This window comes from Zonotrichia leucophrys, chromosome 24 (assembly GCF_028769735.1).
Source record: "Zonotrichia leucophrys gambelii isolate GWCS_2022_RI chromosome 24, RI_Zleu_2.0, whole genome shotgun sequence".
NCBI classification, from domain to species: Eukaryota; Metazoa; Chordata; class Aves; order Passeriformes; family Passerellidae; genus Zonotrichia; species Zonotrichia leucophrys.
This window is the reverse complement of record NC_088193.1, coordinates 3,011,983-3,035,435: the sequence shown is the minus strand read 5'-3', so window position 1 is coordinate 3,035,435 and position 23,453 is coordinate 3,011,983. Positions and strand designations below refer to the sequence as shown.

At 43.9% G+C, this 23,453-nt stretch overlaps 1 long non-coding RNA gene across 3 annotated transcripts in view; it reads left to right on the top strand.

Annotated features, from left to right (window-relative positions):
- Positions 1-23,371, top strand: part of LOC135457432 (uncharacterized) — a 33,613-nt gene extending 10,242 nt beyond the window's left edge. Inside the window, exons 1-4 of one of the 3 annotated variants that reach the window (XR_010442729.1) lie at positions 9,495-9,658; positions 14,635-14,731; positions 15,460-15,575; positions 22,567-23,371. This is a non-coding gene — a long non-coding RNA (uncharacterized LOC135457432). Of the gene's footprint in view, positions 1-9,494; positions 9,659-12,127; positions 12,188-14,634; positions 14,732-15,459; positions 15,576-22,566 lie in introns of those variants that run through there. The other 2 variants (XR_010442727.1, XR_010442728.1) reach the window with 2 other exon arrangements.
- The last annotated feature ends 82 nt before the right edge of the window (positions 23,372-23,453 follow it).

The window sequence follows — 23,453 nt, the reverse complement described above, 5'->3', positions numbered from 1 at the left end:
CACATATTACATAATCCATAAATATCCCATCCCAGCCTCATTACAGCACCAGGATTAGGAAGGGGGGAAAAAAAAAAAAAAGGGAGGGACAAAAAAAGTGCTAAAATTAATTTAACAAAATTGGAACCAGCCCTTAAAGGGATGGGAATTGCAACCTGAAGTTCCAGTTCTGCAGCATCACATCCAATTTGCCGGGTGCCTGCAGCTGATTTCTGTCAGGGTCCCAAATTCTGGGGATGCTTGAGCAGGGAGGGAAATCAGTCCCAAGGCTCCTTTGGCTGGCTGGGGCTCTGTGAGGATGAGTTTGGAGCTGAACTCAGAGTTCCCTCAAATTCTGCTGCTTTCAAAGCTCTTCCAGCTCCCAAAATCAGTGTTAGGTGTAAAGTTAAAGGGTTTTAGGGAGAAAAGTGATGATGAGATCCATGCTCATCTTCCTGTGAGGGAAAAACTCACTGCTCTTTAAAAAGAAATGGGAGTTTTATTCACCTTAACTTTCCTTAAAACACCAACATTTCACTTTTCTCCAATTTTTATTGTTGCCACCTTTGATTGGTTCACTTCCTTCCTGCTTTAGATTGGGTATCTCCTTCAGTATTCAATATATATATTTAATAATATGTCTTATAATGAGTTCTTATATAATAATGTCTTATATTCAATATATATTCAATATTGAATGTATAAATATTCAATATTGAATATATGTCCAATATTCAATAGTATGTCTTATAATGAATTCTCATTTCATATAATAATGTTTTATATTCAATATATATTCAATATTGAATATATATATCCAATATTCAATAATATGTCTTATGAGTTCTTATATAATAATATAATGTCTTATGTCAATATGTATCCAACATTGAATATATATCCAATATTCAGTAATATAATGAATTCTTATATAATAATTTAATATCTCATGTTCAATTTAAATATTCAATATTATCTATAATAATTTCATGTTTTATAATGAATTCTCATATTACATAATAAAGCCTTATAGTCAATATATATTTAATATTGAATATATATATCCAATATTAAATAATATAATGTCTTATAATGAATTCCTATATAATAATATAGTGCCTTATACTCAATATATATTCAATACTCAGTAATATGTCTAATAATGAATTCTTATATTAAATAATATAATGTGTCATATTCAATATATATACATTCAATATATATATTGAATATATATATTCAATATATATATTGAATATATATATTGAATATATATATTTAATATATATATTCAATACTGAGTATATATATTCAATACTGAGTATATATATTCAATATTCAATAATATAATGTCATATAATGCATTCTTATATAATAATATAATGTCCTATAATATTAATTCTTATGTGTCCCAATGCTATAATTCAGCTCTTGCCCTTGGTGATTATTTTTTTCCAAGTGAAAATTCAGCAAAAAAAGGATATTTTGGATATATTGAATTATTTTTTTATATATTTTGAATGCAGATGGGAATGCCAGGGAAGCAGGGGATGGGGATGACAAACAACAAGATTTGAGCTCCCTGTGAGCACAACACACCTCAAAAACTTCTTTATTTACCTTCAGCTGAAGCAAGGCTGTAAAAAAATTTTAAAAATCAGAAACTTTTGTGTGTTGGCTTTGAGATTGGACCTGCACGGACAGAACCAGGAGCTGTTTGTCCTCCCAAGGTCCCTGGGCTGGAAATGCCAAATTTCCCCAGCTTGGAGCGAGGTCTTTGCTCAGGCTCAGCGTGAGAGGGAGCAGATCCAGCCTGGGCAGATGGTGGGCAGCAAACAGTGCCCACAGCTGCTGGGAGCTGCAAAAATCCTGGGAAAAGCAGCAAAAAATCCAGGGAAAAGCAGTAAAAAATCCCGGGAAAACCAGCAAAAAATCCAGGGAAAACAGCAAAAAATCCAGGGAAAACCAGCAAAAAATCCAGGGAAAAACCAGCAAAAAATCCAGGGAAAACCAGCAAAAATCCCAGGGAAAACAGCAAAAAATCCCAGGAAAAACAGCAAAAAAATCCTGGGAAAACCAGCAAAAATCCCGGGAAAACCAGCAAAAAATCCCGGGAAAAACCAGCAAAAAATCCAGGGAAAACCAGCAAAAAACCCAGGGAAAAGCAGCAAAAATCCCAGGGAAAACCAGCAAAAAATCCAGGGAAAAGCAGCAAAAAATCCAGGGAAAAGCAGCAAAAAATCCCGGGAAAAACAGCAAAAATCCAGGGAAAAGCAGCAAAAATCCCGGGGAAAACCAGCAAAAATCCCAGGGAAAACAGCAAAAAATCCAGGGAAAACCAGCAAAAAATCCCGGGAAAAAACAGCAAAAAATCCAGGGAAAACCAGCAAAAAATCCCGGGAAAACCAGCAAAAAATCCAGGGAAAACAGCAAAAAATCCAGGGAAAACCAGCAAAAAATCCAGGGAAAAGCAGCAAAAATCCAGGGAAAAACAGCAAAAAATCCAGGGAAAAGCAGCAAAAATCCCGGGAAAAACAGCAAAAAATCCAGGGAAAAGCAGCAAAAAATCCAGGGAAAAACAGCAAAAAATCCCGGGAAAAACCAGCAAAAAATCCCGGGAAAAGCAGCAAAAATCCCAGGGAAAAGCAGCAAAAAATCCAGGGAAAACCAGCAAAAAATCCAGGGAAAAAACAGCAAAAATCCCGGGAAAAACAGCAAAAAATCCCGGGAAAAACAGCCAAACCCCATCCCCATCCAACTCTGGGACAGGGAGAGCAGAGCGCTGGGGTCTGGGCAGGAAAGGAGCTGGGGAAAAGCTCAATTTCCACGGTTTGGCTGGAAAAATCACCTGGTTGGGTTTTCTGATCCTCCTGCTCTGGGGTCCTGTAGAAAATCAGTAAAAAATTATCATTTAGGAGCTGTTGTGTTCTAAATTTTGACTGAAAAATTGACTTAGCAGCCAAAGGAGATTGATTCCCAAGCAGCGTTTCTGTGACTCCAGGATTTTGTGGGAGCTGTTGCCTCTCACATTTCCATTCTTCACTATCAGCTGAAAAATTTAGGAAAAAAATCACTTTTAATCTCCCAATTGAGGTGCAGTTCCTGAGCAAATTCACCTCTGGGGAAGCAAAGCCTCTGGGGTCATGATAAAATCAATGTTTTCTAAGGGTAGAGACACAAGAAATCAAGATTTCCATGAAATGGCCTCATGAAATTAATAATAAGCATTGTTAAAGTGGCAATTTAATCAAGCCAGCAGTGGATGAATTTGTTGGTGTGGTTATTAGACAACAAGGTTGTTCCTTTTCTTGGAATTTTGTGGGTATTTCCAGAAATCTGTGGATTTTTTCTTGGATTTTTGTAGTAATTCTAGAAATCTATGGACTTTTAATTGGATTTTTTTAGTTATTTCTAGAAATCTGTGGATTTTTTATTGGATTTGTTTCTTGGATTTTTGTAGTAATTTCCAGAAATCTGTGGATTTTTTAATTGGATTTTCGTGGTTACTTCCAGAAATCTGTGGTGTTTGGTTGTGTTTTGTGCCGTGTGTGTTTGTTAATTGAGATATCTCCAATTAAGCCAAAGAAATTTGATTTTCTGCACAGCCCTGATTGGTTCTAATTGGGCTACCAAGCAATAAAATCAGATCTGCTCTCTTAAACCAAGAGCAGCACTCCGAAAAAAATGGAAATTTTGGGGATTGCCCTCAGTTTTTGGGGATTACCCTTTGGTTTTGGGGATTACCCTTTGGTTTTGGGGTTTATGTTCCCTTTTTGGGGATCCCTTTCCCTTTTTGGGGATTAACCTCTGTTTTTGGGGTTTATGCTCTCTTTTTGGGGATCCCTTTCCCTTTTTGGGGATTAACCTCTGTTTTCCCTTCCCTTTTTGGGATTCCCCCCTGTTTTGGGGTTTCCCTGTATGCTCCCTTTTTGGGGATTTTCCTTTTGGTCCTTTTTTGGGGATTACCCTTTGGTTTTGGGGTTTATGCTCCCTTTTTGGGGATCCCCTTCCCTTTTTGGGGATTAACCTGTGTTTTTGGGGTTTATGCTCTCTTTTTAGGGATCATGCTCCCTTTTTGGGGATTAACCTCTGTTTTTGGGGATCCCCTTCCCTTTTTGGGGATTAACCTCTGTTTTTGGGGATCCCCTTCCCTTTTTGGGGATTGCCCTCTGGTTTTGGGGATTAACCTCTGTTTTTGGGTTTATGCTCCCTTTTTGGGGATCCCTTTCCCTTTTTGGGGATCCCCTTCCCTTTTTGGGGATCCCCTTCCCTTTTTGGGGATTAACCTCTGTTTTTGGGTTTATGCTCCCTTTTTGGGGATCCCTTTCCCTTTTTGGGGTTACCCTTTGGTTTTGGGGTTTATGCTCCCTTTTTGGGGATTCTCCTCCCTTTTTCTGCTCTTCCCTTTCCCTGCCCTGCACTGTCACCAATCTCTTTTTGAAAAATCTCCTTTTCTGAGCTCATTTTTGGACAGCACACCCACATCAAGGTCCCACCACCTGCATTTTTTTTTTAATTCCTGAGGATATTTCAGTGCCAGGTGGGATTAAAAAAAGTGGGAAATGGAGTCCTTGCAGCAACCTCTGGATCTTTGCAGCAAGCCAGGGAGACAGGGAAAAATACTCAACATTATTTCAGCACAGTGGGGAGGGAGGGATGAAAGCTCTGCAAATGAATTCATTGTGACAACCTTTGTGAAGGATCCCGGTGTTTGATCTTTTAAAAGATTTAATAATTCTTTGGAGAGATTAAAGAATGAAACTGGCTTGGGAGGAGGAGGAGAGGAAGTTAACTTTCTTTTTCCCTCCCTTGATTCTGTCAAAATAGTAAATAAAAAAGAGCAAATCCCTGAATTTGGTTGGTTTCTCCTCACATCACCTCTTTTTTTGGGGTGTTGATGCATGGCATGTTTGTAGTGGAGAAACATTTGGAAATGTGGCCCCTCAGATAAAGATTTTGGGCAATGATCTAATGTGCTTCTATCCAATGGAAACGGAGCTAAAAAGCAAAGTAATTAAAAGCCTGGAAATCAGAATTTCCACCATTGGGGTTTGTGATGTTTTAAATATTTATAAAAGGCCAAACCTTCAACCACAGGGTTGGGTTTGGGCTCTGGCTGCTGAACCAAGCAGGATCTGAAGGTCTTTGCACTGCCACTGCTAAAATACATTAAATTTTGGTTTCTTGTAGCTTAGAAAACCTTTAGTTTAAATGTTTTCTTAAAACTAACTCAGATTGCTGGGATGCAAACAGCAAATTCCTGTTGTTTTTTTTTTTTTATATATTATTTTTAAAAACCCCATTTATTTAAACTAATATCTCAAGTTTTGGTTATTTATTACCAAAACTAACCCCCCAGGAGTTAAAACAGGTAGATTTTTTTTCCTACCAAATGATCTCATATTTCTTTTATTTTAAAATAAGGGAATGAAACTTTTGGTGGAATCAAACTTTTCTGCTTTGGAGAAATACGGATAATTTAAAAATGAGGATTTTTTGGGTTAGCCTGGTCATTTTCCACCTTTAGCCAGCAAACAAATAAATACAGTTTGACTGGTGCCAGCTGCCATACACAACTGGAATGGGGTAGGAAGAGTTATTTAATCATTTCTCCATCAAATACTGAGCAGCCTTTGCTCTGAGAAGACCCCAGGGTCCTCCAGGCTGCGCCAGAAACTCCTCTGGACTGGGGCTGCACAGGAAGGGCGCTCAGTGGAGGCATCCATTTCAAAAGCCACTCATAATGAAGATTAATTAGCCCTCGTTTAGCAGCCCAAAGTTAAATACACACAGCCAAGGCCTTGGGCTTCCTCACACCGCACAAATTTTCCATGGGAAGCAGAGAGGAGTGGAAAGTGGGGACAGGAGAAGGAGGCTCAGCTCCCATGTGAAGTAAATTTAAAAATGCACCAGGATTGGCTTTTTTGGTTCACACAGAGGGATAAAATGCCTCAAGGGGCACTTTGGGCAAGGCAGGGTCACGTTCTGGGTTTGTTTGCAGGAGTGCAGCTCCTCCAACCATGTTCTATTTATTGTCCTTTTGGTGGCTGAGGGCATCCCACCTTCCTTTATTCCATGCAATATTCTTTCCTTCCAAAAGGCCAAACTCAAGTACCTATATCTTGGATTTTTCAACCACCTTTGATTGGACTTCAGAGCTTTGCAATGAGAGCTTTTCCTTCTTTGTTTTCCTCTGAGGCATCACTTGGTCTTGCATTTGGTCTGGAGTGAATTTATTGTTTCATCCCACATTCCTGGCCTAGGATATGAATTAAGGCTGGGCTTGGTGATCTCAGAGGTTTGTCCAACATCAATGAGTCCATGATTTTAATCTTTTTCATAAGGCACCAATTCAGGGAATCCTGCAGCTGAGGGTATTGGGAGAGGCTGGGAACCACCTGCACTTTACAGCTGCATGAGGAGGGGCTGTGTCAATGAAATCAGTGGGTTTGACTTTTCCAAACCTTTCCTAGGGCTGGGCAGCCCCACTCAATGCTGTCCCCAATGCAATCAATGGGTTTGACTTTTTCAAACCCTTCCTGGGGCCCTGCTATCCCCACTCAGTGCTTTGTCCAGTGCAATCTGTGGGGTTTGACTTTCCCAAACCCTTCCTAGGGCCAGGCTGTCCCTCAGTGCTCTGGCTGCCAGCACAGGAGCAGGGAAGGAGCCCTGAGCGTCCCCAGCACCTTTGGGCACACGAAATCCTCTCCCTGCCTCATTGTCAGGGCTGCTGGCTGCTCTCATTAACTTCAAGTGCCATCGAGTGCTCAGCACAATGGCAAACCGAGCCCTCCACTCCTTTAAAGTGATCTTTGGGGTTTCATATTTATTTGCAAACCGGGGGCAGCGCAGCTCCTGAAAGAAAAGGGTTTTCCTCTTCACCCAGAGCTGGAGGTGGACACACGGAGCCGAGGCATGTTCTGCCAGCACAATGGCAACTTATGAATAAGATCATACTTGTATTTGCATTAACACGGCTGGCTTCTCCAGGCAGTTTTACATAATCTCCTTTTCAATGGGGAAGGGTGTCATTTCCCCTTCATTTCATACAGCCCCGCTTTGAAAATGTAGGGAGGAAGTATTTAAAGAAAGTCCGCATTTTATGAAAGGGAAAATTGCCGGCGTTCCTTTGTGTGTCTCAGTAGGATTTGGATAGATTACTCATACTTAAAAAGGAAGGGAGCTTTTGCTTTCTCTTCCCCTTTTTTAAAAACTTGCATTAACATGATGTATTGACATATTACAAAATCCAGGGAATGCTGGAGAGGGAATCAACCGCGGCTTTGTCCACAAGTTGCAACAAATTCTTAAAACGTCATCACCTTCTGAAATAAAATTGTCACATTTTGGATACAGGCAACTTTTATAAGGACTAAAGCTCCACTTCTGAGATAGGAACAACAGTGTGTCCTCTCTTTTTCTCTTGCTTTTTCTTTCTGTTTAAAAATTCTCTTTTTTTTTTTAGCTTTCCACCCCCCCTTTTTGATCCAATGAGCTGGGTACGAGTGCAGCACCATTTTCATAAATCAAGCAACTGGAATAGATTTTAATACAGAATTGTATTACTGCAGGAATGCCAGGCATGCAGGCTCGAAGCACTAACACTTCTATTAGTTGAATGCAAGCCAATCCTTTAGCTGTAAGCACATTAAAAGGAAAATGATTCCCCTGCTACATTTCGGGGGTCTCCGATGCCAAAAATCCTCCCTGGAGTAACTCACAACTTTTTTTCCCTGAGTTGTCCTTGTCTCAGGGGTGTTACAACTGGTCAGTCACACTCTGAGGAATATGTTTTACAGCAGATATTAAATCCCACTGAGCTGTTCTCCTCTCTCTGACATCCTTGGAGTAAAAATAAAGTCATGGAGCAGTGGAACATCAAGGTTCAGTGCTGGAAGACACTATCAGCTCCCACAAAGGCTTTCTATTCCTTCCAGGACCTATATTTATATTTGCTGATGACTCCTTGTCAATCTGACACTTGCTAATCAACCTTTGATGATAATTGTAATTCTTGCTGAGGACACTTCATCCCAGGAGGTCAAAAGGACATTTTGTACACTGAGATGCACTCTGTGCTTGTGTGTGACTGAATCCATGGGCATGTGTTTATATTTACAAGAGATGTTTATGCTAACACTTCTCTTTTTTTGGGGTAAATTTTTTATCATTCTCCTTTCCCTCATTTGCTGCTGTCTTTTTGCATCTATGAAATGTTGCTCATTGCTAAATCATCACCAGAATTTGAAAGGGAGGGGTGAACTTGCTGCTCAAAACAGAGGGGAAAACGCAAGAAAATTTTAAAGATGCTTTAGTAAAAAACTTGGTAAATATTCCGCTCTTTAAAAAAAAATAAAAAGAGAAGGGTTTTTGTGAAATCAATTGATAACATCTTCATCTAAATCAATTTATTATCTCCTATTTGAAAAGCACTTAGCTCAACAGGGCTTTGTGCCTTCACTGAGGTTTCCAGGTACCATCAGATCAAGAACCTTAAGTTAAACACGGATAAAACATAACAATGTTTGTTATTTTCTCCCTCCAAAAAGAAAGCAAATAACTTGAGGCATCTGACACTGATGGTGCAGACTAAGCCAATTGGGAGGCTTTTCATTTCATATTTTGGCACTGAATTTTATTCCCTTTTTTGAGTCCTTTTTGCCTTGACATTCCACAGGTTTTGGATGTGTTGGGCTAACCCCAGCCTAGATCCCTGCAAATAATCAGATTTTGGGCTTGCTGGATTTGTCGCGTGGGTTCCCAGCATTAGGAATTCGACCAAAGGATGGGTTTATATTTGTCTGTGCATTTCTTTGGAGCACAGAGTGCTGTCCCAAGGACAGCGGCACGGATCTGCTGCCAGGAGGCACAAAGAGCTGGGCACAGGGGGCTGAGCTGCTGCAGGGCACTGCCCCTGCGTGCCCACTTTGATTGCCCTGGGGTGCCAGCCTCGGAGCGAGCACGGAGGAATAATCTGCAGGATAATCCCTTCCTGCAGGAATCTCAGCATCACCTCCGTGGCTGGTACCCAGAGAGTGCTCCTGGCTCAAGAACTGACCTCAATCAGAGAGCAGGAAAGCAAATTATCTCCCTGCTTCCACAGTTTGCTCCCGAAGGACTCCAGAACCTTGCATAAACAAAAACTAATTATAATACACACACACGGACAAAAAATTTAGTAAAAAACTCAAAAGCTCTGCTCGTGGGCTGAACAAAAAAAGGGAGCTGGGAGAGTGAATGTCACAGTGCCATCTACTGACGCCAGCCCCGAGCCTGGAGGGAGAACACCCAACTGCAGGGGGAAAAAAAATAAATAAATAAATAAGGCTGGGAGTGTTGGAAGGATTATGTTTAAAGGAAGGAGATGACTGCTAATTAATGTGACAAGAGAGAAAGCCTCACCTACTGACAGGTTATTCATCCCACAAGTGTTAGGATCCTCCTCAGCGCTGCCTGCTCCTGTGATTCCTGCAGAAAGGAACAGCTGACCAGAACCCTCAGTGCCAGCTCCCATCTCTCTGTTTTGTCCTGATGAGCTTTACACCAGAGGAGAATTACAGCCTGCTCTGTGGCGAGCAATTTGAAGGCATAAAGGAATGCAATTGTGGAATAAAACCCGCTCTGTGTGCTGTGAGATAACTTCACCTGCCACAGAAAATGAGCGGTGACTCGGAGGCAGGTAGGAGCAACATGTAATCCAGTTGACATAAATGAAAAGATGATATTGGCAGAAAATTGGGCTGCTTGTGAATATAAAGGCTGTTGAATAACAGGGAATGGGAAATGACATGCTCAGCAGCAGCGAGGGAAAGATGAAAGGAGTTCAGAAAACATTTGTACGGGAGAAGCCGAGCACGAGTCAACAAAGGCTGGAATTCTGTGCTCCTCCAGTGCTGCAGCCTCAGCCCTACCTGTGCTCAGGCTTGGCAAGTGCTGAAGTGTCAAAACAATTAGAGTTTGTTCTCTGGTTGCTAACGTGCCAGCTGAAGTGGAGGCTGAGGTGCTCAGCAAAGCCATTACTAAGCAAAATGAGGCATCATCATCATCATCACCCTCTGTATCACCGTCAGTAATTCCGGGGTAGGAATGGAATGAAGGGCGAGCAGGGAGTGATTGGGGATGGAAAAAGAAGCCAAGAGGTGAGGAGACTGCAGCACGGTGATTGAAATAAAGCATTCTGTGCGTTGTGAAGGGTCGTGTCGAGTATGAGAATTCAGGAGGAGGGAGAAGTGAGCACCTGAGCTGGGCTCGCTGAGATTCACCCCAGGTAGGTGGTGGCAGATGGAGCTGACATCCTGAGAGAGGCTAAGAGGTGAAAGCAATAATGAACAGCCTTCACAAGGTGAAAGCAGAAGAAATATTAGAGCTGTTACAGGAGAGCAAGCAGGAGATGTTCAGATTTATGAGCTCTTTTGGAGAGCAGCCATGGTTTGTCTTTATTTCCTAGTAACTGGTTCTTGATTTGAGCTTCCTCAGGTCAGCAGATTAGTGCCATCAGCTCTGAAAGGTTCTCAGCCCTTCCTTTGGATCATCTAGCAGGCTCAAAATGAACATGTGGAGTGCAAGCATGATCTGCTTTGGGGGGAGCTGTCCTGAAAAGCAAAAGCAACGGAAAAAAGTAAGAAAAGAGAGAGAGAGAGGATTTTATTATGGCACCATCTGTCTCCTGGCTGTTAATATTTCTCTCCCCTCTTTGCAGTGATTCTGAGAACTGGGTTTGAGGATGATGTTGGAGGAGGGATGGTTCCAGAAGGGACCATGGCTGTGGCTGTGCCTCCATGGACAGCAGGGTCTGGATGAGGGGCCCTGTGTGACATTGATCCCAAAAGTAACACACAGAGCGAGCCTTGGCTTGGAGGAGGGCCAGCGAGTGAATCCCAGCTTGGTGCTCCTTTTCCTGCTCCCATTCTCTTTTTCCTTGCTTTGCTCCCATTCTTGGTGCTCCTTTTCTTCCTCTCATTCTCTTCTTCCTTGCTTTGCTCCCATTATCTCCTTCATTTGTTTGAAGTGAATTCCAGCTTGGTGCTCCTTTTCCTGCTCCCATTCTCTTTTTCCTTGCTTTGCTCCCATTCTTGGTGCTCGTTTTCTTCCTCTCATTTTCTTCTTCCTTGCTTTGCTGCCATTCCCTCCTTCACTTGTTTTTGAGTGAATTCCAGCTTGGTGCTCCTTTTCTCGCTCCCATTCTCTCCTTCTCACTGGCTTTGCAAGTGAATTCCAGCTTGGTCCTCCTTCTCTTCCTCTCATTCTCTTTTTCCTTGCTTTGCTCCCATTCTTGGTGCTCCTTTCCTTCCTCTCATTCTCTTCTTCCTTGCTTTGCTCCCATTATCTCCTTCATTTGTTTTGAAGTGAATTCCAGCTTGGTGCTCCTTTTCTCGCTCTCATTCTCTCCTCACTGGCTTTGCAAGTGAATTCCAGCTTGGTGCTCCTTTTCTTGCTCCCATTCTCTTCCTCCTTGCTTTGCTCCCATTCTCTTCTTCCTTACTTTTCTCCCATTCTCTCCTTCACTTGTTTTGAAGTGAAGTCCAGCTTGGTGCTTCTTTTCTTCCTCTCATTCTCTTCTCACTGGCTTTGCAAGTGAATTCCAGCTTGGTGCTCCTTTTCCTGCTCTCATTCTCTCCTTCTCACTGGCTTTGCAAGTGAATTCCAGCTTGGTCCTCCTTCTCTTCCTCTCATTCTCTTCTTCTTGCTTTACTTCATTTAAGGATTTTAACGAGAGCCCAGACCTGTCTCAAGCATTTTGCTTTTGCACAGCACCTGGGACAGGCTCCCACTGGATGTCACAGCACCCTGCCAAGGGCTCTGCTCTCGTGTTTTTCCAGCTGACCCAGAGATTTCAAACAGCAGTTTCATTTTTCCTCTTTTAATTTAATTGGAGGACGTAAAAAGAGGCTTTTGACTTTTACTGGTGGAACCTGAGGAGGACTGAAGCAGTTTAAACTTGACAGACCTCAATGGTGCAGGGCACCCTTCTAAACTTTTGTTTGCCTCCTGTGAGCTGCTGAAGAGAGCAGGGAAACAAGGGAAGAAAAGGGAAAAAAAGAAAAAAAAAGAAAAAAGGCAGCTTTCAGTTACTAAACCCCCTCGTGGCATTGAATTCTAACCAAGTACATCCAGCCCTGCCAGCCAGAAATGCCAAAAGGAGGAAAGCTGCTGAATCAGAGGAGAATCAGGATTGGGAGGATGGTGGGGAATATGAGAGTAGCGCTAGGTGAGTTCATTTGATAGACTTATTGCTGTTTTGTATTTGCACATCATCTGGGAGCAAACTTCTTGGTTTTTTATTTTTTTATTATTATCATCGCTGGGTTTTGTTCCTAAATTATTTAGCAAATGTTTTCTGGGAGCCACTTGCAGCATGCAGATGAGTTATCCCCAGCTCCTTGCTGGTCTAAGGAATGAGTTCTGCAGCTCTGAGCTGAGCTCACAAGATGCCAAATTTCCGAGCACCCTGGGCCGGGTAAAGCAGGAATTCCTGGTGCTCTGCACCCCTTGGGCTCAAATCTTATTTACAGGGAAAGGTCTGGGGGCATGGAAAGGTCAAGACAGCAGCAGCTTTTCCCCCTTTTGGAGCTGGTTTGGAAGCATGGAAAGGTTTGGGAGCATGGAAAGGTTTGGGAGCATGGAAAGGTTGGGAGAGCAGGGCAGGGTTGGGAGAGCAGGGAAAGGTTTGGGAGCATGGAAAGGTTTGGGAGCATGGAAAGGTTGGGAGAGCAGGGAAAAGTTTGGGGGCATGGAAAGGTCAAGACAGCAGCAGCTTTTCCACCTTTTGGAACTGGTTTGGAAGCATGGAAATGTTCAGGGAGCAGCAGCATTCTCTTCCTTCTGGCATTGATTTGGGAGCAGGGAAAGGTTTGGAAGCATGGAAAGGTTTGGGAGCAGGGAAAGGTTGGGAGAGCAGGGAAAAGTTTGGGAGCATGGAAAGGTTGGGAGAGCAGCAGCTTTTCCACCTTTTGGAACTGGTTTGGAAGCACGGAAAAGTTTGGGAAGCAGCAGCATTCTCCCTCTTTTGGCATTGATTTTGGAAGCATGGAAAGGTTTGGATGCTTTGGGATTTGGATTATTTGGGATTATTGGAGGGTCTGGGCTGGTCCAGACCCCCCCAGATTTACTAGGCAGTCACTTCTCAAGAAGAAAAATCTTTGACCCAAATGAAATAATTCCACTGCTGGTGGGAGCCTCAAGCAAGTGTCCATTTCCCTGAAGACTTTATTGGGGTGCCAACCCAAACTCAGTTGGATTTTGAGGCACGTTTTCAGCTCATTTATTGTTTTGAAAAACGCCAGTCTGGTGGCATTATCAGGAAACTGAGGAGATACAGCAGGAATGCCTTTGCTGAGCGTGATTTTCTGCAGGAAGCTGTGCTGATTAATGCTAATTTATTTAGGAATAGAGTTTGGCCATGGCTGTGTGCCTCTCCAAAAAATCCTGTTGGGTCCTTTCTCCACCACACTCACATGTTTTGCTGGAGTTGCTGTTGCATATGCTTGGGCAATAAAACATTTACAGCTATTTCAGAAATTGCTGCAGCGGGCAGTTTTCCTCATTAATTTGACCATTCTGGATGGGATTTCACGAGGTGTGAAGGTGTGCAGAGTCGTACCTGACACTGCCCCTGCTCCTGCTTGTAATGCCAACCTCTTTAAGGAAAAAATGAAATCCGAAAGGGATGTTTGGGGGGAAATGGAAGTGGCAGCTCCACATCCAGTGATCAGCCAGGAAATCACAAAATATCCTGAGCTGGGAGGGATCCACAAGGATCATCCATGTCCTGCTCCTGCAGATTTACTCTGATTGTTCTTTGCTTCTTCTTGCCCAAGACTATGGAGACTTTAAAATACCTCCGGGAGCCTGCAGGGAGCAACGGGCTATAAAAATATAACAATAATGATTTCTTCCTCCCGCCTCCATCTGAGCAATCTCTGAGCGTGTTTCAAATATCAAAGAGCAAGAAACCCATTGTAGTGCTGTCCCCTGGGTAAAGGTGGGAAAAGGAGGCCCTGAGAGGTGGAAGGAATTCCACAAGGCTAAATGGAAACCCAGCAGACAGACTTGAGGGCAGGCTTTGGGTTTTGTCCCCATTTTGGGCAGAATATTTTTTTGAATCTGTGCCCAAACGCTTCATATCTGGTCAAGATTTGGATGTTTCCTGCAGAAATGCAGAAAGAGAAAGATGTTTCCTTCTCTCCCATTTTAAAATGATGCCTGCACTAAAATATCACTACCACAGTGACAAATCAAAGAATTCTCTGCTCCATCTTCTATCCCAGAGCTGCACCTCAGCCTGACTCTCCTGGAAATATTAAGACAGATGATGGATAGGGACAGGTCAAAGCAGAGACGATCTGGAATTATTCTTTTCACATCCCAAAAGAATGAGCTCGTGTTATTCCTCACTTTCAAATTTGCCCCAATTTATGGGGTAGATAAGGCTGGAATTTTGAAGGGCAGCATCACGAATTGCTTTTCTTATTGATCGAGCTTTTAATGCGCCAACAATGAAAACAATAAAACTTGCATTTAAAAACAAACATTTCTAGCACAGGAGCTGCATTAAAATGACACAAATTGCTTTTGTGGGCTGAATTCAACAGAACACCCATGAGGTTCCACTTAAAAACAACAAGCCAACAAAAATCAAATTGCATTGTTTTACAGGCAAACAAAATGGTGAGCGCGCCTTGGGCTACGTTTTCAGCGTGTTTTCTTGGGAGATCAAAGCTTAAATCCCATTAACCCTTCACATGTCAGCCTGGTGAGTTCCTCTCCTTCACCTCTGAGCTTCTGGTGCTGCCTTCAGCAGGGAGCCAGGCTGGATCTGCTGCTCTTCCTCCTCCTCCTCCTCCTCATCCTCCTCGTTTCCCCACCAGCATCTCCACGGAAGCAGCACCTTGTAATGGGCAGAGTTCAAACAGCCCCTTCAGCCAGCCCACATTGCCTCAACTTTACTGACTGAAATCTGGCCACAAGCCAGCACTCAAATACATTTATTTTGGTTTTTACCATTCACTGTGGTGTCTCAGGTTTAGTTTTCTATTTTTCAGGTTCTGTGCTGCTTTAGTGTGTGGGTCTGGGTTCACATTAGGGGATGGTGAGCTCTGAGCACAGAGCAGGGAGACAAAACAATTCCTGCTCCAGCTGGGCACCAAGGACAAATGATCCAAATCTCAGCCCCAAGAACACAAACGATGGTGAATTTAAGAGAGAAAAACAAGCAGGGTGGGAGTGCCTGGGCTAAAGCTGGAATGGGACAATGAACTGCAAGGTGCAAATGGAGCAGAACTGATCCCAGGGAGAGACCCAGGGAGCGCTCGTGCATTTTGGGGCCATTTTGGTTCATCCTGGGTTCATTTTGGGACCATTTTGGTTCATCTTGGGTGCAGACCTGCCTGGGCTCTTGTGCTGCCCAAGGTGCATCCATTGAGAATATTCTTTTAATAAATCCCTGCTTTATTCTGTTACTCTGTCTAATCTCTGTTCTAGGTCAGCCTTCATTACCCTCCTGGCAAGTGGCTGAATGATGCTTTCTTGGCCAGCAGAGCCATTTTGGAGCAAATTAAGATTTGTTGGGTGCTTGTTAAAGACCTTTTGGACATCAGGTATGTTGGTGATGGATTGGTGTTGGTTGGTCACTCATAGTGAAGGAAAGCTGATTTAATTTGGGGTTTGTCACCTATGCCAATGACCACTGGGCATCTCACTGCTTCCTAAATAAATAAATGCCCACAAGATGCCACTTCCTGAGGGTTTGCTGCTTTCTTGGGGACAACAAATGAATATTTTGCACAAATATTCCTGTTCCACATGGTGGCCAGATCCTGATCTGCCTTCACCGTCATTTCCCTGCTCTGCTTGGACCATGTGTTGTGTGTAAATACAAAAACCCTTCCAAGCATTGTCAATTCCAAATATCTGCGAGTCCAGGTGCGTCACAAAGATCAGGAAGACAGAACAGATGCAGCATTTTGGGACTGGTTTGGGAGCATGGGAAAAATTTGGGAGCAGGGGAAAGTTTGGAACCATGGAAAGGTTTGGGAGCAGGGAAAAGTTTGGAACCATGGAAAGGTTTGGGAGCAGGGAAAGGTTTGGAAGAATGGAAAGGTTTGGATGCTTTGGGATTTGGATTATTTGGGAGCAGGGCAAGGTTTGGAAGGTGGAAAGTTTGGTAAAACAACAGCTTCTTCCCCTTTTGGGACTGGTTTGAGAGCAGGGAAAGGTTGGGGAGCATGGAAAGGTTTGGGATGCTTTGGGATTTGGATTATTTGGGAGCAAGGAAAGATTTGGAATATGTAAAGGTTTGGGAGCATGGAAAGGTTGGGGATCATGGAAAGATTTGGGATCATGGAAAGGTTTGGGGAGCAAGGTTGGGGGAGCAGCAGCATTTTCCACCTTTTTGGGACTGGTTTGAGGGCAGGGAAATATTTGGAATCATGGAAGGGTTTGAGGAACAGCAGCTTCTCCCCCTTTTGGAACTGGTTTGGGAAGCAGCAGCATTCTGCACTTTCTGGAGCTGGTTTGGAAGTATGGAAAGGTTTGGGGAGCATGGAAAGGTTTGGGGAGCAAGGTTTGGGGAGCAGCAGCATTTTCCCTTTTTTGGGACTGGTTTGAGAGCAGGGAAATGTTTGGGATCATGGAAAGATTTGGGGAGCAGCAGCATTTTGCCCCTTTTTTGGAACTGTTTTGAGAGCAGGGAAACGTTTGGGATCATGGAAAGGTTTGGGGGAGCAGCAGTTTCTCCCCTCTGGATTTCTGGGAGCTGCAGGATTTATCCCCCCCAGCCTGTGCTGATACTCAGAGTCCCATCAGATGCTTGAAGCACTTGGAAACTTTCCAGCAGCAAGGGGTCAAAAGGGAGGAATTTTTTTTCCATGAAATCCATAAAAAAAAAAATCAGAGAAAGGAAGGGGAAGGAGGAGGCTGAAGCGAGGAGCTGTGGCAGAGGTGGAATGGCCCAGCTCACCCAGAGCAAGCTGCATTCCCCTTGCAGGGCCCCCTGTGCACATGCCAGAGCTGCCTGCAGCAACGTGCAGCTCCAGTGCCAGCCCCCAGCTGTGTCCAGCTGTGCCTCCCGCCCCTCACCACTGCATCTGCACACAGCAACTGCCCCTGTCCAAAGGGCTCCCAGCTCATGGCTGCAGCCTGACAGCGCTGCGAGGCAGTTTGGGGATATTTAGGAGTGGCAGAGCTTGTTCTTGCACATAGGAAGGTTTTATTGCTTCCCCTTCAGTGCAAACTCAGCTGAGTCTTTCCCTTCAATTTCCCCTTTTGCTACTGGGATGAGGAAATGAAGAGAAAGGAGGGAAACACCAAAAAAAAACAGCAAAAAAAAAGCAGTGGAAACCCAAATCTATCTGCAGACAGCTGATTTTGCCTTTTCAGACACAATTTGAGAGGAGCAGGGAGGGGATTGCCTGTGCCACCCTCTGCCAGGGGTTTTGTCTCTGCAGCTCTGCAGCTCTTGCAGAGACTTGTCCCAAAAAAATGCACATTCCACAGCCAGAGCTGCCAGGACGCTGCTTTTCCCTCACTTTTCCAGGGGATTTCAGGAGCGTGGGGAGCTGCCTGGAAACCCAGATTCCAGGAGAATTTCCCTGCACAATGGGTTGCATTTAAAGAGGTTTGCTCCAAATGCAGCGCGGCGGTCGAGTCCAATTTCCAATGAAAAATGAAAAATTACTAAATGAAAAATTATTAAATGAAAAATTTCCAATCACTAAATGAAAAATCATTTAGTGTTGTATGATTTTTTCTTTTTTTCCCACTAATCCCATCATCATTTTTGTGCTCTGCTGGTTTGAAATGCAGCTCCTTGCCCTGGTGCCAGCCTGCATGGGAGAAAGGCTGACTTGGGCACTGGGTGGCAAATTCCAGGATTCCCAAAATCCTTTCAATCCAATTGAACAGGGATATTCCCAACTCTGAGGGAATATCCCCAAAGCAGCTCTGAGGCTGCTTTTCAATGAGTTGGGAATCTCCCTGTTTTGTCCTTTCTGTAGGATGTCCTTGCACGGTGGCCAAGTCCAATTTCCAACAAAAAATTACTAAACGAAAAATTTCCAATGACTGAATGAAAAATAATCTAGTTTTGTATGATTTTTAATTTTTTTTCTCCCTAATCCCATCATAATTTTTCTGCTCTGAACCCCTCTGCTGGTTTGAAATGCAGCTCCTTGCCCTGGTGCCAGCTTGCATGGGAGAAGGGCTGACCTGGGCCTTTCCCAGCATTCCCAAAATCCTTTCGATCCATTCCCTGCTCTGAGGCTGCTTTTCAATGAGTTGGGGATATCCCTGATTTGTCCTTGCTGTGGGATTATGGATGTGATTCCACAGTGGAAATTTGGATTTTGCTTCCATTTGAGCGTTGCTGTGATGCAGCATAGAAAATCACCCCTTTATGGGGTTCTGGTGGTGCTTTTGGGGTGGGAATTTGGGATCCCACCCCACAGGGTGGTCCTGGCCTCTCCTTTACCCCACAGACACGCTGAGCTTGGCCAAGCTGAGCTTTCCCCCAGCTCCGCGTTCCCACACGCAATTCCTGTACAAGAAATTAATATCTCGGGCTTTTTTCCTTTTGGGATTGCCAGGGAGTGAAGGCATCAAACCAGCAGGACCTGGTGGGCTCCAGAGGCATCCTGGAGCCATTAGATATGGCTGGCATTTGATCCAACAACTGAGCCTTTCCTGGTTTATGGATTCCCCTATTTGTGTCCACGCACACACAATGGGCCCCATTATCGACCCCAGAGCAGGGCAGATGTTTCCCACCCCAAAAAATCCATTTCTCTCAGGCTGACACACAGAGGACCTCCAAGGTGCACGTTTCTGGGGTTTATGGACATTTGGGGAGCAGAGAATTCCCTCCCTGCGTGGTTTGCTCACGTTCCCATCAGGAATAAAAGCTGGGATGGTGGAAAGGAGCGGCTGCTCTCAGCTGGAGCCTGCTCAGGGCTCTGGGCTTGGGCACACCTGGGCTTTGGGAGAGGTTTTGTCCATTAAAATAATCTCCTGATTGTGGGTGTTGGTTAAAAAACTCTTGGAGAGGATGGGATTGGTGTGCAAGTGGTTAAAAAGGGATCTCTGGGTCTGAAAAGGGAATTTAAAAGGGGTTCAGTAGGTCTGAAAGGGGATCCCTGTGTTTAAAAAGAGAATTTGAGGTTTTAAAAGGGGATTTGAGGTTTAAAAAGGGCTCAGCTAGGTCTGAAAGGAGGTTTCTAGGCCTAAAAGAGATCTCCAGGTATGAAAGGGAATCTCTGGATCTAAAAAGGGATCTCTGGTTCTAAAAAGGGAATTTGAGGTTTTAAAAGGGGATTTGAGGTTTGAAAAGGGCTCAGCTAGGTCTGAAAGGAGGTTTCTAGGCCTAAAAGAGATCTCCAGGTCTGAAAGGGAATCTCTGGATCTAAAAAGGGATCTCTGGTTCTAAAAAGGGAATTTGAGGTTTAAAGGGGTTCAGCTAGGTCTGAAAGGAGATCTCTGCATCTAAAAGGGGATCTCAGGGTCTAAAAAGAGAATTTGAGGTTTAAAAAAGGTTGGAAATGGGTTCAGCTAGGTCTGAAATGGGATCTCTGGGTCTAAAAGGGGATTTCTAGGCCTAAAGGGGATCTCTAGGTCTGAAAGGGGATCTCTGGGTCTAAAAAGGGAATTTGAGGTTTCAAAAAGAGAATCTGAGGTTTAAAAGGGATTCAGCTACTTCTGAAAGGGGATCTCTGGGTCTAAAAAGGGAATTCTAGGCTTAAAAGGGGTTCAGTAGGTCTGAAAGGGATCTCTGGGTCTAAAAAGGGAATTTGAGGTTTAAAAATGAGAATTTGAGGTTTAAAAGGAATTTGAGGTTTAAAAGGGGTTCAATTAGGTCGGAAAGGGGATGTCTCGGTCTAAAAGGGGATCTCTGGGTCTAAAAAGGGAATTCTAGGTTTAAAAGGGGATCTCTGGGTCTAAAAGGGGATCTCTAAGTTCAAAAGGGGACTTCTAGGCCTAAAAGGGATCTCTAGGTATGAAAGGGAATGTCTGGGTCAAAAAGGAGCAAAAAAGGCAAATTGTGATATTTTCCAGGTGTGCAAAATGGGATCATGTTCTCCTCCAAAGAAGTGGAATCAGAGAACACCTAATTTCTAAATATTAAGCCACCAAAATATTGATAAAGGGACACTTTTCATTTAGGCTGTTGCCTCCCTGTGAAAAACCATTGTTCTGGGGGAAAAAAAACCCAATTTATTGATTCTGTTTCTACTCAAGATGGAGCATTCCTGAGGTGGAGGTGTGCTTCCCATCCTCTCCCAAATCAAACGCTCCAATTTTCCATTTAGAAACTATTTTTCACTTCCATTTTTGTAAAGCACAAATACTTTCTTTTTTAAAAAAGCCAAAATAGAAACGGAGTTCAGATTTTATTTGAAGCTGGGGAAGAAATATTTTGTGTGGGAACTGAGAGGATCTTTTGAGTATCTCAAAATTTTGAGCCCTCCTTCTTCTGATTTTCCAAAACCCACCTCAAAAAAAAAAAAATGTGGGGGAAAAAAAACCCAGAAATGCAGGAGAGATTCCAGCTTACAAGGAGCAGCTCAGTGTGAAGGTCAGCTCTCCATGTTCCTGCACAGCACGTGCCAGAATATTTCACTGCTGGGACAGAAAGTCTGTATTTAAGCAGCAATAACTCACGGGAGGGATTGACAGGTTGGAATGCACCTGGTTCAGGCTCTTGGTCGCTAATATCATTCCCAGTTTTCCCTGCTGAAAGGCAGCTGGGATGGTTTATGGGATGTCCAGCTTTTCTTGGGGCTGTTTTAGTTAAATTTGCTCCCAAAAATTAAACTGGTGGGGTGGGATCCCTCGAGGGACAGATAAATTGGAAAAGCCTCAGTGTTTCCCATGTGGTTGTGCCAAATTTCTCCCTTTAAGGACACCCCAAAAAACCACCAGAATCTCCCCAAAATTCACCAGTTGCTTCTGAAAATCGAGGCCAAGCTCCTGAGCTGGCAATGTTGTTTAAAAACAATGGGGGCTGGAGGAGATGAGAATTATTTTAACACTTGGGAACGCTGCCAAGTCATTTCCTTCTCCTTTATTGATTTTTTCCGTTGCCAGTAAATATATCTGCGGCAGCAGGATGAAAGGAGAGGGGGGGAAAAGCAAAGTGTTAAAAAGGAGAATGAAACAAGATACGTGCCCTGAACCTCTGAGGAAGGAGGAGGACATTTTAAGGCAGGAGGAAGCAGGGGATTCATGGAGGCATTTCGCGGGGTTAGACGCGGCAGCAGACAGCCCAATATTATTTTCCTTGCCTGATCCTTTACTTAGATTGGCTCCTGTTTCTTGCCCTCATTGTGCAGCCCCTGTGAGAGCTGCTCTCCGTGCAGAGACATTCCACCTACATTCCTTTGCCACCGGGTGAGAGGAGGGGGGAGTGCAATTATGTGGGCAAGCCAGACACAAAGGGCTCTGCTCCACAGCTCCAGCTCATAAACTTCAGTTCACTTTTTCCCCCCTTAAAACAATATTTAAAACCCCTCGAAAAAAACCAACCAAACAAAAAACCACAAAGCTCTGTTCCTCTCCTACCTGCCTGTAAGTGAAGGTTTTGGAGCTGGAGCTATCCCTCCTATAAATATTTCCCTCCCCAGCACTCTGTAGATTTAATTTTTTGGCAGCATCCACGCTTCTCTCTGGTTTTTTTTATTTTTTTTTTTTTATTTTTTATTTTTTACCTGCATCTTCTCTGTGCTAATCACAGAATCCCAGAATGGTTTGTGTTGGGAAGGACCCCAAAGATCCTCTCATTCCAAAGAACCTCACCTTCCACTGGAGCTGCCAACAGATTGAAAAGTTCCTGGGATTAAAATGCATCCCAGCAACACCTTCCACTGGGAACAGATTGAAAAGTTCCTGGGATTAAAAGGCATCCCAGCAACACCTTCCACTGGGAACAGACTGAAAAGTTCCTGGGATGACAAGGCCATATAGGTGAATAATTTTCCAGGTGCATTTATGTCATAACATTTATTGGGATCTAATGGGGGGCCATTATGGCATTTACCCAAGAAGATTCCAGGCTGCAGGTGTGACCCTGCTTTTCTCCATCCTGGAGGGTTGTGGCACCATCCTGGGGCTGTCCCACCACAGGCACCTCCAGAAGGAGGCACGGAGGTGTCTCTGAAAGCCCTGGGAGACACAAAAACCCAGCAGTGATGGAATCCTGCAGCTGAGGAGGCTGCAGTGTGGAACAGACTTGTTTGGAAGTTCAAACTGGGACAGGTGAACACAAACATTCCAGGTGAGCATCCTCAGGGCTGGGAGCAGGGCAGGGTTTTGTTGTCCCACCTGTGAGCCCTGAGCTGCATTATCTGGGCTCTCCCCACCAGCAGGGCTGTGGAAATGCTGCTGCCCTGCTCTCCCTCCCTATTGATTTCTGTGCCCCTGCACTCCTTCTTCCCATTTTGTCTAATAAGCAAATTTCATTACCTGACTTCACAATTTTTCCTCTGGGCCATTAGAATTGCTTGACTGTATTCCTGGCAGAGCCCTTAATTAGAGATGGATCAGAACTGATGTCATTAAAGTGATCCATTAACCACACTCTTCCTTCCACTCCAAACGCAGGTGGCTCGCAGAAAATGTGACCTGGATCCAAATGGCCACTGAGAGCTGAGCCCCAAAGCTCCTCAGACAGCAAAAGATGGAGAAAAAAGTCAAATTTAACCTTCCACAGATTGTCCTGACACAGGAAACATCTCTGAGTTTATCCTGCAACCAAAGCATTTGTGATGGGTAAATTATTTCATTTCTCTCTGTGCTTTTTGCAGCACTGGATCCTTACTCCAACAAGGTAAAAAACGTTATCATTTTTCCTTTAGTCACATAAAAACCCTCTGAGACAGAATTTCTTCTTCAGGCACCTTGAGAGCTCTCTGGAAGCCAGTACAATTTTATATTTCCCTATAAACGCCAATTAGGTTGGACTCCATATGCTGAGAGAGACATTTTGGCTTTCTGCTGCCTTGCCCAGCAGCCTGGCACTCGCTGAAATAAATCACAGCTCTTTTCGGAGCTGGACGTGGCCAGAGGTGGACACAGAGGAGCTGAACACGATGATCTCAGAAGAAATGCTCTGAATTAAGCAGGAGGTTGCTAAGCCACCAGACTGCTGCAGTCTCCAACCAAAGTTACAGCGCTGAGTCCTTGCACAAAATGGGGTTTTCCAAGGGAAACAAAAGTCTGCAAGGACACAACCTGAGCTGGGTACGGCTGGAAAAACTCCTGAAGTCATCCAGGATTTCATCTTGCACCTCTTACAGCAAAACCAAAGAGCCTCCCTTGCCCCAAAATCTGGAGCCTGAGACTGAAGTCTGCCTGATTCCCTGATTATTTTTATTTATATGGACATTAAAATAAAAATAATGTTTCATTTCCCCCATTTTTCATTGTCTGCCCCAGTTTTTCCCCAAGGAATGCTCAGCACATATCCCAGATCATCATTCTGAGGGCTG